Source organism: Pseudomyrmex gracilis, unplaced genomic scaffold (genome assembly GCF_002006095.1).
Source record: "Pseudomyrmex gracilis isolate BER0280 unplaced genomic scaffold, ASM200609v1 scaffold_718, whole genome shotgun sequence".
In the NCBI taxonomy this organism is placed as follows: Eukaryota; Metazoa; Arthropoda; class Insecta; order Hymenoptera; family Formicidae; genus Pseudomyrmex; species Pseudomyrmex gracilis.
In genome coordinates, this window is record NW_018021302.1 from 39,564 (window position 1) to 48,563 (window position 9,000).

Genomic DNA, 9,000 nt, shown 5'->3' on the forward strand with positions numbered 1-9,000 from the left:
CTAATAAAATGCTTTAAAGTGTCTTAAATTGCATTTTTTCGCAAAATCAAACCCTTTTCTTACGTAAAGTACATTTTAACTGTTGTACATCATTCAATATTAAATATTATATACTCATAAACGGTGACTTTTCCTTAAGGTTTTGGACAAGAAAAGCTGGTTTATCTGACAAAATCATAGTATAAATTTTTAAAAAATATTTACTATACTTTACATGTTTATAAATGTAAAATGAACTATTTTAAAAAATCCATTGATATCATAACTATAAATAAAAAAATACTCTACTTATTTATTTTCACTTGTTTTTCTGTAATATTTATTTAAATATAAAGGCACACTAATAGGGACAGTTACCCTATTTATTAAATATTTATAGTGGCTTTTACACACATACACACAACAACAACAACAACAACAATAACAACAACAATATAAAATAATAACCAAAATAAGAAGAAAAATTAGCAATAACTTTAAAGCTATTTCAAAGTTTTATACAGTTACATGTGACTAAATAACACTCAATCTATGTCTTCTACTAACAGGATTGGCTATTTCTTTAGTGTAAAAATTTTGATATAAAAAACATTTTATGTAAATATTTTAGATATTTTTAGATATTTTTTAGCTACAGCTACTATTAATTGTATCCTATGAGGAGGCTCCATAATATTTTCAACTTGTATACATTTATCACTATGTGGAAAAATTGTGTAATTTAATGTAAACTGATTCTTTATTTAAAAAAATAATATTCTGAAAGAGTTTGTTACTCGGCAGTTTGTTTGGAATAATTCCATGCATGATAAACTCATGTGTCGTTGCTTTTACGATTTTGTATACACAATTTGATATAAGAAATAAACTACCTCAATTTTTTGAATTTGTTAAAACATCGTAGTTTATATTTTTATTGTCTTTGTTTTGTAAAAGTGATTCCATGCAGGTTTTGCACGTCAAGTTCTGAAATACTTTTCTCACAACAAATCTGCTAATGTAATATAAAATATTATCATATTATGTAATATGAATATTAGTTACAAATGAATTAACACATGTAGGATACCACAATCAATGTTCAATGAGAAAGATCTCGTGTATCATAGAAAGCAACATCGTTATTGTCATATTCAAATATATCAATATTAAATAGTGATCTTTGTCTTGTCCACTTCATTTCAAATACAGAGTTTAAAGAACTGCTTAAATCTAAACAATTGCCAGCAGATGATGCTGTAATTGAGTTTTTTAATAGCATTTTTTTAATAATGCTTTGTATTTGTAGCATTTGGATTATTATTCCAACCGTTAAATCTTCTGAATTTTGAAAACAATATTTCAATATAATCTTGTGAAAAAAAAATTGTATGTTAATAAATACTTGAAACCAGAAATGTTGTCCAAAAGAATTTGTCTAGCGATAGAAAAAACTGATTTTACTGCAGTAGCAAACCCAATAACGAATGCTTTTTGAGCACTACAATAAAGAGGCGAACCATCCAATAATTGTAAGAAAAAAAGGTAATTAATATTATCTATCATAATAGTTTCTAAGTATGGAATATTATCTACATATAATGGTTTTTTAAATCCTTTTCCAAATGGATTTCTAGAGTTTAAAAAATCAAATAAACGATCAATAACTCTAATAAATTTCATTGTTTCTGTGCAATCAGAAAATTCTTTGATATTTGAGAATATACGAAATTATAAGAATGTTGACAGGAAGTTCAGCTATTTGTAATGCGGATAATGATAATTGGTGGCTTCATCCTCACTACCTAAGTTAGCGATCTAGTATAGTATAGAAATCTGTGGCCCATATGCATCTTTCTCTTTCTAAGCTTCTATCGCATCCACTTACGCGCTAGCATTGAACTTGCGCACTCTAGTCTTGTATCTCTACACTATATCTACAAAAGTGGATTTCAAAGCCCGTTCCACATTAAATGCAAGTCGCAGGTCTCGTGGAACTGATCAATCACGTTGGTCGATTTGACTATGCGATTAGTCAATTTCACAAGACCTGTGACTTGTGTTTAATGTAGAACGGCCTTTGAAATTCACTTTTGTGAATATGGTGCTAAAACCAGCGGCTGAAACTGTTGTAAAAAACTACAATAGGATGGGCCGCTCTCAGGTTTCTTTCTGGTAGATATTTCTTGTAAAAATTGCGTATTCTATACTGCGTTCAATTTGAGAAAAGAGTTTTACTGCGCATAGGAGGAGAAAAGCGGACAAAGTAAGTGGGACAAAGTAAGCATGCGGGATTGGCGGAGCACTTGCTGACAGTCATGGCTGTGGAGTGAGAAGACTTTCTTGTAGGGGAGGTGCGCGAAATAGACGAGTTTTGTCTGTTTAGTTTTTCTTTTCAAATTGAACGCAGTATAGATTAAGTTAGATTATCGTCCATTACTCGACGCATTGAGTAAAAAGAAATAGAAGGGAAGTCTAAAAAGTGATGACGAAAGTAGCTATATAAGGCTGCGTTCCGATATTCACTACCAGTACTAAAATTCTACACTTCACGTCACATATGCTATAGATTTTCAGTACTGGCAGTGAATATCGGAACGCAGTCAAAAGTGGTCGCTCAAGATGGCTGCTCAAGAACGCCAATATTGAATGATTTTTCAGCATTTCAACACATGATGGCAATACTACATGTATCTACATGTATCGCTATCATGCTGAAATGCTGAAAAATCATTCACTAGTGACGCTCAAAATTTACTGCAATAATTAGATAAAGATATACTTGAAAGAAAATAATTTTAATGTGCAACATTAGTATAAAATATTAAAAGTCAAGGTTGTAAATAATATTAAATAAATAATATTAAATTCTATTATCACAATTTATTGTCCTTTACGTAGTATAAGTTTTGTATAAAACTTTCTTGCTTTATCACCTGAGCTTATGTTGTTACGCGCGCGCGCACACACATACGCACACACACACCTAATTCTTAAATTAAGATAATTTTGGACAATGGATTTTAACAATAAATTTACATGATTTTATAGTGGTGATTTTTTAGTGCATGACTCTGCAACTTTTCAAATATGGTTACATGTAAAAATTCCGCCATTACACGTTGTATTACTTGTTTTTTATGATGTATAAGTTTTGTTGATCGAAATAGCTGCTTCTGTTACACTACTAAGCTTGACAGTACACCATTACCCAACAAACAATTTGCGGGATGTCGCGGTTTTGTCGCCAACCGCCGGCAAAATTTGTAGACCAAATCCATATACATCTGTGTCATTAGGATATGGTTTGGCGACCATATCTGTCAAACATGTGAGATGTCAAAATAAAACCAAAATTATAACAAGTCTGCCACTAGCAAAACAAAGTCAAAGTGACGCACCAAATCCAGAACAGATTTGGTGATCGTTTGTTGACGCCAAAATCGCGCCAAATATACATCATATCTGTTACAAAAACTATCAACAAAACAGTAGCAAATACAGACTAAATCTGTCAACAGCGCCGACAGATTGTCACCAAACGCAGATCAGATCTGTCGCTTAAAATCCAAGTGGAATTACTAAAAAAAAAAAAAAAACCAATGATATAATCGGAGCATCATATCGTGCGCCGTGAGAAGAAGTAGTTCTCCTCCGGTCGCCACCTACTACCACGCGCCAGCGGCCCGAGATTTAATCCATATATCGGCACGGATACCAATGATACTGACGCGGTTACCAATACTACTGACAGTCATATGTTACCATAATATCACGAACATTAAAAAGATTAACTCTGTATTGTGCAACATGTGGCCGAGCGTTGTCATATTGCAAAATTACTTTGTCGTGTCTCTGTTCGTATAGCGGCCGTTTTTCCTTCAATGCCGGCTCAAACGCATCAATTGTAGTCAATAGCAATCTCCCGTGATGGTTTCGTTTGGTTTGAGCAGCTCATAATAAACTACACCTAGCTGATCTCACCAAATGCAGAGCAGAAGCTTCGAACTATGGATATTCGGCTTTGCCGACGATGTTAATGCATGGCCGGGCTTACCTCACGATTTTCTACGCTTAGGATTATTGTAGTGTATCCACTTTTTATTGCCAGTCACGATACGATGCAAAAAACCTTTTCTTTTCTGCCGTTGAAGCAGCTGTTCACACGTGAAAAGACGCCGTTCGATGTCTCTCGGCTTCAACTCGTACGGTACCCAATGTCCTTGCTTTTGAATCATTCCTAATACTTTCAAACGTTTCAAAACTGTTGTGTCATCTACTCCTAATGATTCTGCAAGTTCAGCTAGCGTCTGACACAAGTCTTCATGAAGTAATGCCTCCAATTCTTTGTCTTCAAACTTTTTCGGCGCGCTAGAGCGTTCTTTATCTTTAACATCAAAATCATTATTTTTGAAGCGTCTAAACCAATCTCTGCATGTTGTTTCCGACAGAGCATGGTTGCCGTAAGTCTCAACAAGAATTTTGTGTGCTTCAGCTGCAGATTTTTTTTGAATAAAATAGTGCAATAAAATTCTCCGCAAATACTCTTTTTTTGGCATAAAACTCGACATGTTTAATACAATGAAAAAAAAGTTGTTTACACTTTGGCGAAATGACATACACTGAATTTCAAACTTGCTTATGGTATTTCCTTATAGATGCGTTATATATACCATCTTAAACTACACGCACGCAGTTCTGGTACGCCATCTGTTAGGAACCAGCAAGAAACTTATTCAAGGTCCTAATATTTATTCTCAAACTCTATCCTACATTTTATTTATTATTTATTAAAATTATTATTTTACTAAAAATGTTGCAATGCAATACCTGCAACAATGAATAAAAATACTTTTTTTATTATTATGAAATATAATTTAAAGTACATTTTTTTTACAACGCAAACAAATTTTTTGTTAATATATGCTGATACTTGAATAAACAAAGTGTTTTTTAATGGATTTTTGGTCACTGAAAACAATCCGGCAGCTAAATTGATCTACCACGTCAAATTTTCGAAAAAATTAAGGTTAAATATATAACATACTGTCTATTAGCNTGAGAAAGAGCATATCAGTGTGTCTCATTCACACTAGTGGACATTGTGTTACACAGTGTCGACTGTACGTAAGTGGAAAACACCCATTGTTTCTCTCATATTACTCAAGAAATATGAGAATAATACATTACATTTATGATTACGTCATTGCCAAATGCGTATAAACAGAAGTATTAAAATCTTACAGGTGAATTTTACCGGTTCCAACATAAGTTAACAGGTATTACTCGCATAAACAAGATCTAACTAAAAGACTGTTCAATATCTGTTAACAATCTGTTATCAACACAGGCGATAGATACGATCGCAGATAATCGTCATTTTTTGTTGTTGTCTAGATGTCAAACAGACAGTCTAGTAGTCTTGCGTGCAAACAGTCCGCATGTATGCACGAACAGATCTGCTTGGCGTTTGCCTGCAATCTGTCGTCAATGCGTTCAACAGATCGACCCGACTGTGGTCACCGTTTTGTCATAAACAGATGCTCGTACGGTTTTACGGACTGTTTCGTCACAGTATTGCTAAAAGCAGATCTGTTTGCTATTGACCATATATTTGTTGTCAATTTCACTAACATATATGGAATTGTTTTGGCCGCAATACTCTCATGTATNTGCCAACAGAGTTGTTACGTTTTTCGTCTCTGTGTGTTAACAGTTTTGGCAGCATCAAAGTATGTTTTCGTATTGTAGCGTTTCTGCACACAGTTTCTGTTGCCAAGGTCTGCGCAGTTAAAAATTGTTTGCTGGGTACTTATTTTTTTGTAATACAACACTTATTTATAATAATTTCTATGGTTTGTTGCACAGGTTGCACACAGGACGTCCAGACATATCAATGCGTATGCTCGATTCCCTCTCCTTTTCAAAAAGTGATCGCTCAAGGTGGTTGCCATGACGCGTACATCCATTCCTGGATATGTCTACTTCCACTACCGATACGTTCCCTCTTGTTTTTTTTACTCAATGACTCGACGAACGGCAACGTCAGAACTTCTACTATTGCATGTAAACCATATATGTAATACACTTCTATATCGCTAGTCGCGTATCTTCGCAATGAGAGGCACGAGGCCCGAGAAAGAGAGACGCACGAAGTCCAAATATGGGCATAGATAGTCGAGCGTCATTATGCGCAGACGCGTCTACTAAGCGAGTGCGAGCGAGACAAAGCATTGAAAAGTGAGAGAACGCGAAGAAAGAACGCGAGAAAGAGAAATGCCCAAGCGTGCTTGAATGTTCACCGCATGCGCACAAAGCAGCTGGACCTTGCGCGAGAGAGAGGCTACTATAATTGTCTACACCGTAACGTTTGTGCTTCAGGTCGGCACCGTACTAGCGATATAGAAGTATTACATATATGATGTAAACAGAAAAAAGGCATATGCGCGCGCGTGTAAGTGAGCGTTCTCACGCGACGTTGCAACATCTAACGCACTACGCTACTCAAAATCAAGCAAGTTCCTTGCTTGACATACTACATACCAGATGAACTTCCTTAACATGTTAAGCGCGATGTCAGTCTCTGGCGACTGACAGTGAACTTTTCGTTTGGGCAGCATCGGTCCGTGGAACCAACAGTATGATTCAAATAAATAAAAATGTTGTTTTAAATTTTAAGAAAAGCGGCTCGTATGACTTTATTCTGTAATTTTAAGGAAGTTTATTAAACCAAAAAAACAATTCTCGTCGAGTGATCGCCGCCGCGCCGCACAGTGGGACAATGCAGACAAAAACCGGACATTTGAAAAGAAAAATGTCTTTAAATTCTAAAACTAAATTTAAAACTAAATGTTTTAAACTCGTTGAATATTGAAATAAAAAGAGAGATATGGAAATGGCAATAGCAATCTAACACCAGATGTTCGGGTACAATTCTTTAAAATCTTCGAATTATGAAAGAATTATATCCAAACATCTGGTGTTAGCTTGTTATTGTCATTTCCTTATCTCTTTTTATTTCAAAACTAAATTTATTCTTATTTAAATAACTAATTAATATATCTATTAATACTTCTAAAAACGTAGTTTACTTGTTATTGTAGAAAACAGAATAAAATGTCGAAATAAGCAGATGAAAGAAGTGTAATAATTTTGTTACCTAATTTTAAAACATCCACAATTATATATAGAAAGAAATCGATATAAAATGCATTTTACCAATTATTTAGAAAACCTTGCTAATAATATTTACGTTAATTACAAGTTTTTAATCCTTCAATATGTGTAAACAATTTTCTTAAAAATTATGAACAAAAATAAAGTTTCAATTCAACGGTCTAAAATATACAATATATCAGTCGAGTGGAAAGTGTCTAGTTTATAGAAACTCCCTGTTGTTTTTACCCCTGAGCACCCCTTTTATAATAAATTGCGTTGCAAATACTATTCAAATACAAACATGTATATTTTTAAAATCCAGTATCTTATTTATTTTTAAAATTTAATGTGTGTAATATATCACAAATACTTCTAATTATATAAAAATATGCGGAGTGTATTTATAAAATATATAATTTATAAAAAAAAGTTTTGAGCTTGGTAAATTTTTGCAGAACACTCTGTATGTAAAATAATATTACAATATGCATTTATTTATCTTGTGTGCATTGTCTTATTTATTTATAGTAAATTTTGTATTATTTTATTAGAATATAAAAGTGCACAAGATAATGTTCCGTTTTTGATCGTATCGCCCCACTGTGCGCCGCCGCGCTGCACAGTGGGAAAAAAGTGCCGTTTTATGAACAAAAATCTATCGACACCGTATTTTTTGATCAAATTGGACACTTTTTTTTTAAATACTCGGGAGAATATTTTCTTGTAGGTGGCGCTGCGAAAATTACGATATATTTAATAGCGGATCCAAGAAATAAAATGTAGTTGAAAGTATATAAAAAAGTTTATATACATATGGTTTTAGGGACTATAAATAGGGACTATAAACATTTTTAAACAATTTATTTAATTGTTTGCAAAGACTGAATTTTGTTTTATTGCTTTATTAACTGCTTCATGAATAACGCCATACTTAAGCCCCTTCACCGCGTCAAGGTATCAGTCATTAAAAGAGTTTAGGATGGTTCTGTAACTTTTTTTTCAATCTCTGCAAACAATTAAATAAATTCTTTAAAAATGTTCTCATAAAATAAGTGAAAAATAGATGAAACATTTGAACATTAAAATTCTTACATATTTATTACAATTGCCTGAATGTTTATGAGTATTTAATATACAAAAATACACAGATCAACATAAATAAAAAAAATTTGGAAAAACAAACAGTACAGAATTTATCTTATATTAATGATAAAAGTTCTTGAATGACATCTCCCTTCCAAAATAACCCTCATTTTAATCCGGCATTTGGAATTTTGTACTTCTGATCGCAAAATTCATAGTCAGTGCCCTAAAACCATATGTATATAAACTTTTTTATATACTTTCAGCTACATTTTATTTCTTTGATCCGCCATATTAAATCCGCCATTACATATATCGTAATTTTCGCAGCGCCACCTACAAGAAAATATTCTCCCGAGTATTTAAAAAAAAAAGTGTTCAATTTGGTCAAAAAATACGGTGTCGGTATTTTTGTCCATAAAACGGCACTTTTTTCCCACTGTGCGCCGCCTGAACAAAAAGCACAGCAAAATCAGCTCCGCGCTTAACGTGTTAAATACTTATACAGAGAAACACATCAACAAATTCACTCTCAAAATTTTATGTTTATGTTTTTGGTTTTCTTTTTATTTTCCAATTTATATATGTTACCAAAACTTGTAAGTTACATATACAAATTTACACAAATAAATTAAAATTTATTGTCAAAAAAGATTTATTATAAGTTAGTTGTGTTTAAAATATAACTTATAAATGGGATAGGAATTAAGTAAAGATTAGCTCTTCTCTCTCTCTCTCTCTCTCTCTCTCTCTCTCTCTCTCTCTCTCTCTCTCTCTCTC

General features: G+C 33.1%; 1 protein-coding gene across 1 annotated transcript in view; it reads right to left on the reverse strand.

The window, feature by feature from the left end:
- Window positions 1-9,000, reverse strand: part of LOC109861383 (sodium-dependent dopamine transporter) — a gene marked incomplete at its 3' end in the record, with an annotated part of 46,586 nt that overhangs the window by 26,274 nt on the left and 11,312 nt on the right. The window lies entirely within an intron of this gene.